Source organism: Felis catus, chromosome E1 (assembly GCF_018350175.1).
Source record: "Felis catus isolate Fca126 chromosome E1, F.catus_Fca126_mat1.0, whole genome shotgun sequence".
NCBI classification, from domain to species: domain Eukaryota; kingdom Metazoa; phylum Chordata; class Mammalia; order Carnivora; family Felidae; genus Felis; species Felis catus.
This window is the reverse complement of record NC_058381.1, coordinates 22,859,681-22,868,257: the sequence shown is the minus strand read 5'-3', so window position 1 is coordinate 22,868,257 and position 8,577 is coordinate 22,859,681.

Here is an 8,577-nt window from a genome sequence, read left to right as displayed (position 1 = left end):
GGAACTCTCTGTATTTTCTGATCAATTCTGCCGTGAACTTAAAACCATGCCAAAAATAAGGTATACTCATTTTAAGGTAAATTAAAAAGATTTTTAATGTTTATTGATTTTTGAGAGGGGAGAGAGAGAGAGTGTGTGTGGGGGGGGGGGGAAGAGAGAGAGAGAGAGAGACAGAATCTGAAGTAGGCTCCAGGCTTTGAGCTGTCAGCGCAGAGCCTGGCACGGGGCTCGAACTCACCAACTGTGAGATCATGACCGGAGCTGAAGTCAGGCATTCAACCAACCGAGCCACCCAAGCATCCCTGGTAAATTTTTAAAAGTGAGGCACATACAAGCAAAAAGTAATAGGGTAACTGACTACCTAGCCAATGCACTTCCTGGTTGCGCCATACCCATTAAAGATAAGAGAAATGGGGTGCCTGGGTGGCTCAGTCGGTTAAGCGTCCGACTTCGGCTCAGGTCATGATCTCACAGTCCGCGGGTTCGAGCCCCGCGTCGGGCTCTGTGCTGACAGCTCGGAGCCTGGAGCCTGCTTCGGATTCTGTGTCTCCCTCTCTCTCTCTGCCTGTCCCCTGCTCATACTCTGTCTCTCTGTCTCAAAAATAAATAAAAACATTAAAAAAAAAAAAGACAAATGACCTTGGTGGTATGGTGCTCAACTGTAGAATTTCCTTTTGTTGATGGAGGTGCAAAATGTGTCACAGTCCCCTGACAGGATGTCTTCATTTATCCTGGTATCTGTAAAGTCTGTATGAACCACTGAGGAATTTTGTTAAAAATGCAGATTCTGATTAAGTAGTTTTGGAGTCAGTTCTGAGATTCTGCATTTCTGAGAAGCCCTTAAGTGATGCTGGGAGAATCTAGAGGAAGTTTGGCAAACATGTATCTCTTTCCTTGCCTAGACTGCTGTCTTTGCTGCATAACTTTGCTGCATGCCCCAGGATTCACCATGAAAGAATGGTTCCTTTGGATATTAAACACATTTCCCAATCATAGGATTGGACTTTCTCTAAGTCGCATTCGTGCTCTGCTTGACATTCTTGTGGCACAGATCACATTCTTTTGCTATACTAGTATCTGTGTATATATCTTATCCCCTCAACCTGCTCCTTTCTACCTCCACTATCCCTAATCCTATGTTCTCACAGATTCCTGCTTTTCATTAAGCAGGAATGCTTTTCATTAAGAGTGCTTTTCATTAAGAGCCCTTATAGCAACTCTAGTTGGATAATTATTTACATAATTGCTTTTATGGGTGTCTTCCCTACTGAATCAAAAGCTCCAGAAACAAAGTATCATATCTGTATCGTACCATACTATACTCCCATCATTGCCACAGGAACTGGCACACAGTAGGTGCTCACTAAATATTTGTTGAATGGATTGTAAGGTTCTTGGGAACAGAAACTGCACGAGGCTCTGGGGAAGAGAAACAGCATGAGGCTCTGCACATAACGATTCAGTACATAATTACTGACTTAGTGACAACAATGTTAGGAATGTTCAAAAACCATTTTCTGAGTCACTTAATTCATTCAACAGCAATCTATTCAATAGCTACTATGTGCCAGGTCTGATTCTGTCATCAGAGATCTAATAGTATTTGGTGAACATCAGTGTAAAAACAATTCATTTCTTCAAGATGGGAGTCTCTTGGAACACCTGGATGGCTCAGTTTATTAAGTGTCCAGCTCTTGATTTCACTTCAGTTCATAATTCAGGGCTGTGGGATCTCCCCATGTAGGGCTGTATGCTGATCATGGAGCCTGCTCAGTATTCTTTCTGTCTCTCCCTCTGCCCCTCTCCCCAACTTGCTCGTGCTCTCTCTCTAAATTAAAAAAAAAAAAAAAGATGGAGTTCTCTGTTCTTTTTTTTTTAACTTATTTTTTATTTTTTAAAATTTACATCCAAATTAGTTAGTATATAGTGAAGCAATGATTTCAGTAGATTCCTTAATGCCCCTTACCCATTGAGCCCATCCCCCCTCCCACAACCCCTCCAGCAACCCTCAGTTTGTTCTCCATATTTATGAGTCTCTTTTATTTTGTCCCCCCCTCCGTTTTTATATTATTTTTGTTTCCCTTCCCTTGTGTTCATCTGTTTTATCTCTTAAAGTCCTCATATGAGTGAAGTCATATGATTTTTGTCTTTCTCTGACTGACTAATTTCACTTAGCATAATACCCTCCAGTTCCATCCACATAGTTGCAAATGGCAAGATTTCATTCTTTTTGATTGCTGAGTAATACTCCACCGTGTATATATATATATATATATATATATATATATATATACCACATTTTCTTTATCCATTCATCCATCGATGGACAGTTGGGCTCTTTCCATACTTTGGCTATTGTTGATAGTGCTGCTATAAACATGGGGGTGCATGTGTCCCTTCAAAACAGCACACCTGTATCCCTTGGATAAATGCCTGGTAGTGCAATTGCTGGGTCATAGGGTAGTTCTATTTTTAGTTTTTTGAGGCACCTCCATACTGTTTTCCAGAGTGGCTGCACCAGCTTGCATTCCCACCAACAATGCAAAAGAGATCCTCTTTCTCCACATCCTCGCCAACATCTGTTGTTGCCTGAGTTGTTAATGTGAGCCATTCTGACAGGTGTCAGGTGATATCTCACTGTGGTTTTGATTTGGATTTCCCTGATGATGAGTGACGTTGAGCATTTTTTCATGTGTCAGTTGGACATCTGGTCTTCTTTGGAGAAGTGTCTATTCATGTCTTTTGCCCATTTCTTCACTGGATTATTTGTTTTTTGGGTGTTGAGTTTGATAAGTTCTTTGTAGATTTTAGATACTAACCCTTTATCTGATGTGTCATTTGCAAATATCTTCTCCCATTCTGTCAGTTGCCTTCTAGTTTTGCTGATTGTTTCCTTCGCTATGCAGAAGCTTTTTATTTGGAGTTCTCTGTTCTTGATTTAATTAGGTCCAGTTGTTTGTCAGACCAACAGGTTCTGAGGTCATGGTTTATGCATTTATGAAGGTTTTTAGGTCAGAAACCTTTTCATGTAAGGTTTTAAGGTTTTTAAGTGTCATATTATTAACTTGGGGTTGGGGAAGATGTAGGGAAGGAAGACTGAAGGCACAGGAAGCATTTGAGCATTTAGTAGTGAGATGGTGGTCTGGACTAGAGTAGTGGCAGTGGGGAGCCATTTGCACAGATGCGGGAAATATTTAGGGAACAAAATAAACAGAACAGAAACGAAAGCAAAAATGTACACATGGGATTGCATCAAACTTTAAAACGTCAAAGGGCACAATCAAGAGAGTGAAAAGGCAGCCTACAGAATGGGAGAAAATGTTTGCAAATCATACATCTGGTAAGAGGTTAATATCCAGAATGTATAGAGAACTTCTATGACTCAACCACCAGAAAACCAAATAACCCAATTCAAAAATGGGCAAAGGACTTGATGTGTATGTCATCTTTGGAAAAAGACGATATACAAATGGCCAACAAGCATATTGAAAAGATGTTCAATATCACTAATTTTCAGAGAAATGTAAATCAAACCCACAATGAAGTACCACCTCACACCCATTAGGATAACCACTATAAGAAAAACAACAGCAGCAAAAAAACAGGAATAACAAGTGTTGGTGAAGATGAGGAGAAACACTTCTGCATTGTATGGGATTGTAAAATGGTGCAGCCGTATGGAAAGCATTGTGTAGTTCCCTCAAAAAGTTAAAAATAGAACTGTACTATCATCCAGCAATCCCACTTTTGGATATTTATCTGTAAGAATTGAAAGTAGGACCTCGAAGAGATATTTGCACACACATGATCACAGCAGCACTATTCACAATACCCAGGAAATGGAAGCGACCCAAGGGTCCATCAACGGTTGAACCGATAGACAAAATGTGGTCTACATACACAGTGGATTTCTATTCGGCCTCTGAAAATGAAGACAGTTGTGTTACATGATGAACTTGAGGACATTACTGTAAAGTGCAATAAGCTAGTCACAAAAAGACAAATACTGTGTGATCCCACTTATGCAAGATATCTACAGTAGTCAGATTCATAAAGCCGGAAAGTAGAATGCTGGTTGCCAGGGGCTGGGGGAGGGAGGAATGTGGAGGCATTGTTTTAAGGGTACAGAGTTTCAGTTTTACAAGATGAAAAAGCTGTGATCTGTTTCACAGTGATGTGAATATACTCACCACTACTGAACTGTAGGTTCAAAAATGGTAAATGTTGGGGTGACTGGCTGGCCCAGTCAATAGAACATGCAACTCATGATCTCAGGGTCACGAGTTCAAGCCCCCATATTCGCATGGAGCCTACTTAAAAAAAAAAGGTAAATGTTATGTTGTGTGGTTCATTTTTGTTTTTTACCACAATAAAAAAAAAATGAACAGGATGCTGTGAGTGAGTGGATGCGGTAAAAGGAGATAGAGAGACTTAAACACTTACGAGTGTAGAGTTCACGAGGAAGGCTGAGGATGGAGATACAGATACAAAATCTGGAGAAATGGAGATGGAAAAGATGACCCAGGAAGACCATGTAAGAAATGAGAAGAGAATATCCTCTTTCAAACAAGGGCTGAGAAATATTCCCATCATGGGAAAAGGAAATGAAGTGAAAATTTCAAAATAGCCTGCAAAGAAGACTTAGAATGAACGCCCAGAACACAGAGCAGAAGAGGGAGAGGAAAAGGGTGAGGGGACAGAGACAGACAGAGACAAGACAGAGACACAAAGACGGAGGGAGCTCGCACCGTATCAAGGAAGTCCAGGGAAGAGGGCATGTTGCAAGGTCAGGTGAGTCAACAGTGTCAAAGGAGCTGTCCTTGACACAAAGGAGTGTCAAAGTAATGGCTAAACCCTACGTCATCAGTGACCTCCACCAGTCTGGAAGAAGAGGGTAGTGGGTGTCAGGGTATCATGGTGGGTGAATTCTCAGAGTCTACATGAAACTGAATGCCGGAGAAGTCACAATCATATCCTTGTCTGATAGAGACCCCCTTCATGAAAAGTTACATTTGTGACCACCTTGTATCCTAAGGGATATTCAAAGATTCTTTAGAAAAAGTCCCAGTTGGAACATCTAAACTTCACAGCTTTAAAATTTTTTCCTTGTGTGTTGGAACTTCTAATTTAAGCACATATCATTTCAGTTCATTGCCAAAACAGACAAACAAAAACCACATACTGGCAACTCTCTTCTATGTATAAAAGGTCTTGTGTCTTTTATTTTATCAGAAGAAACTCAGCTGACTCTATCGCCATCTCTTATCCTTTTAGGCCTAAAGGAAAATTACCAATTTGATCATAAGTAATTTTTTAATGTAATTTTTTAATTTATTTTTTGAGAGAAAGAAAGAGAGACAGAGAGAGAGAGAGAGTGAGTGAGCATGAACAGTAGAGGGGCAGAGAGAAAGAGAGACACAGAATCTTAACTAGGCTCCAGGATCTGAGCTGTCAGCACAGAGCCCAACTTGGGGCTCGAACTCATGAGATCATGACCTGAGCCGAAGTCAGATGATTAACTAGCTGAGCCACCCAGGCGCCTCAGTAATTTTTATTTTTAAAAATAAAGAGTTAGAGATTTTGTTATCCAAGTAGAAACAAAGAATTTTGAAAAAGTAAATGGAGTGATGTTCAAAGCATGAACAAAACCCAGATTAATTTAATAAAAAATTGAGAACTCAGATGAAGCAGTACAGAAAGAAAAAAAAATCAGCTTACCAAAATGTTTTTAGGAACATTAGCCTTTTAGAGTTTGAAGAGAATTTTTTTTAACTCTTCAAAATATCATATGATTTCTAGAGTTCCTGTCAAGATGGTAATTTAGCACCAGCTTCTGCCTCCAACCATCAAGGTCAACCCTGGAGGAATTATAGAGAGAAGCATCATGGATCCTAGAATGAACTAGGAAAAGTCTGTGAGCAACCTCTGGGAGAAGACTATTTTGAACGTACGTGTGTGTGTGTGTGTGTGTGTGTGTGTGTGTGTGTAAAGGTAGCTGAACCCCGAGGTAGAGGAGTCATAACAGTAGAAGGTAATTAGAGGGAAAAGAGATTAAATAGATGATAGATGATTGATGATAGATAAGAGAGAGGGACCGAAAGAGAGAGAGGAGAGAGATTTGGATTCTACTCTGCCTCCTCTACCCACCCCATACACACGCTCTCCAGGAGCAATGGTGCAGGAGTCACAGTGATAAAATCAGGGCAGCCAGGATGATGGGTTAGGGAGTGTCTAACCTCAGCCCTTCATTACCTTCCCCCTCCTCCAAACCCTCAGAGTGAACGATTTACTAAATAGGAAGTGCCTCCCCTATGTGATTCTTTCTGGGCTACTGAAGGTCAGAGCCCTGAGCTGAAGAGTGGCTGTGCTTGGGGGAATGGTACTAAATTGAAGTGTTTAACTGTGATTTTCTGGTGTCTGGTTCTGTTCACACGAATGCTAGTTTCCTTCACTCTCTTTGAGTTCATCCAGTTGATGTAAACTAGGGTCTGGCTCTTGGAGCTGCCCCAGCACAGACCGTCTGGTACCTCCAGGGGAACCTGAGCTCCCTCGCCAAAGTCACAACACACCCTTGTGCCAAACTCCTTAATGAGGGAGTCAACAAAATGGGTTAGATATCATAGGAAGCAGACCAAGAATGGACCAAGATTTTGAAATAAATGTAATAAATATACCGGAAGAGTTAAGACATTAAAAATATAAAAGGAGAGGCGTGCCTGGGTGGCTCAGTCACTTAAGCATCCAACTTTGGCTCAGATCATGATCTCAGAGTTCATGAGTTCAAGCCCAGCATTGGGATCTCTGCTGTCAGTGCAGACCCCACTTCGGATCCTCTGTCTCCATCTCTCCCTGCCCCTCCCCCACTCCCATTCTCTCTCTCTCTCTCTCTCCCCCCCCCCCACCTCAAAACTAAACAAACATTATTTAAAAAGACATATGAGGGGCGCCTGGGCAGCTCAGTCAGTTAAGTGTCCAACTCTTGGTTTCAGCTCAGGTCATAATCTCGCAGTTTTGTGAGTTTGAGCCCCACATCGGGCTGTGAGCTGATGGTGCAGAGCCTGCTTGGGATTCTCTCTCTCTCTCTTTCTCTCTCTCTCTCTCTCTCTCCCTCCCTCCCTCTCTCTCTGCCCCTGCCTTACTCACGTGTCTCTGTCTCTCTCAAAATAAAGAAATAAACTTTAATAAATAAATAAAAAGACATATGAAAGGAGGCTGGAAATTAGAACCAAGGGAAACCATTAGGTATGGAAAATATAGTGGGCAAAATAAAGAACCTAGGAGATAAGATCAATCACAGAATGGACAGAGATAAAATACTGATTCCCGAGTTACAGCATTAGATTCAGGACCTCTTACAGAAACAAGCAGGGAAGGATAAAGAAATAGAAAATATAAAGGAAAGTTAAAAGATATAGAGAATAGATGCAGAAGGATCATCTGGATAATATGAGCTCCAGTTGGAGAAAAAAATTAAAATTAAAAAAGCAAACCACTCCTTTCCAGAGTCCCACTTTTTCCTTTTCTTAAACACAAACACACACACACACACACCAGGATATTAGTGGAAAAATTGGTGAAATTTCAATAATGTCTGTAATTTAATTAATAATAATGTACCAATGTTAATAATAGCATACCTATTCTTACTTATTCTACTATGATTTTTTAAGATGTTCATATTAGGGGATCAGAGTGAGAGCTATAAGGAGCTTGGTACTATTTTTACAACTTTTCTCTGTCTAAATTAGTTCAAAATCAAAAGGTTTTAACACTCAGTTACTTACATTTTCCAGTTCATTTTATTTTCTGCCACTGGCAAATCTATGCTGTCAATGTTCCGATTTTTTTGTTTAATTCTGGATAAACAATGGAGGAGGGGGTAACATAGATTTATCACCTACAAACTGTTAGCAGTATGATGTAATCTATCTGGTCTTTTTTTCTAAAAAAAAATTTTTTTTTTGTTTTTGCAAGTCAACAATTAAATCATGGTGGATTTTTTAACCTTTCTTTTTGCTGCTTATGGAAGAGGCAACTCTAAGATACCACGGCAAAGATGTCTCTACTCTCTTATTGAAAATTGCCCAGGGGGCGCCTGGGTGGCTCCATTGGTTAAGCATCCAACTCTTGGTTTTGGCTCAGGCCATGATCTCATGGTTCATGAAGTTCCAGCTCCACATCGGGCTCTGCGATGATGTGCAAAGCCTGCTTGGGATTCTGTCTCCCTCTTCCTCTCTCTGTCCTCCCCCCTTAAAATAAAGAAATAAATGTTAAAAAAGAAAAAAGAAAGAAAGAAAATTGCCCTAAAGCGAGAGTGAGAAATGAAATGCCAGTAGGCACGCCAGCAGACCTCAGTATTTGTGAAGAAGGGCTAAGGCTGCTGAGTGCAGAAGACGCGAAGAGAGAAGATCTGCAACTCCAGATATTGGCATAGCACTCCAAGCAGGGAGTTCTCTGCATTGAGCAGCTCATAGAGCCTGAGGAGGAAACTCCATCACTAGTTATCTGAACAACCAGACTGATGGCAGAGGTGAGCTTTAGGAGTTCCCGGATCTCTGGATTGACAGCAAGGGTTGG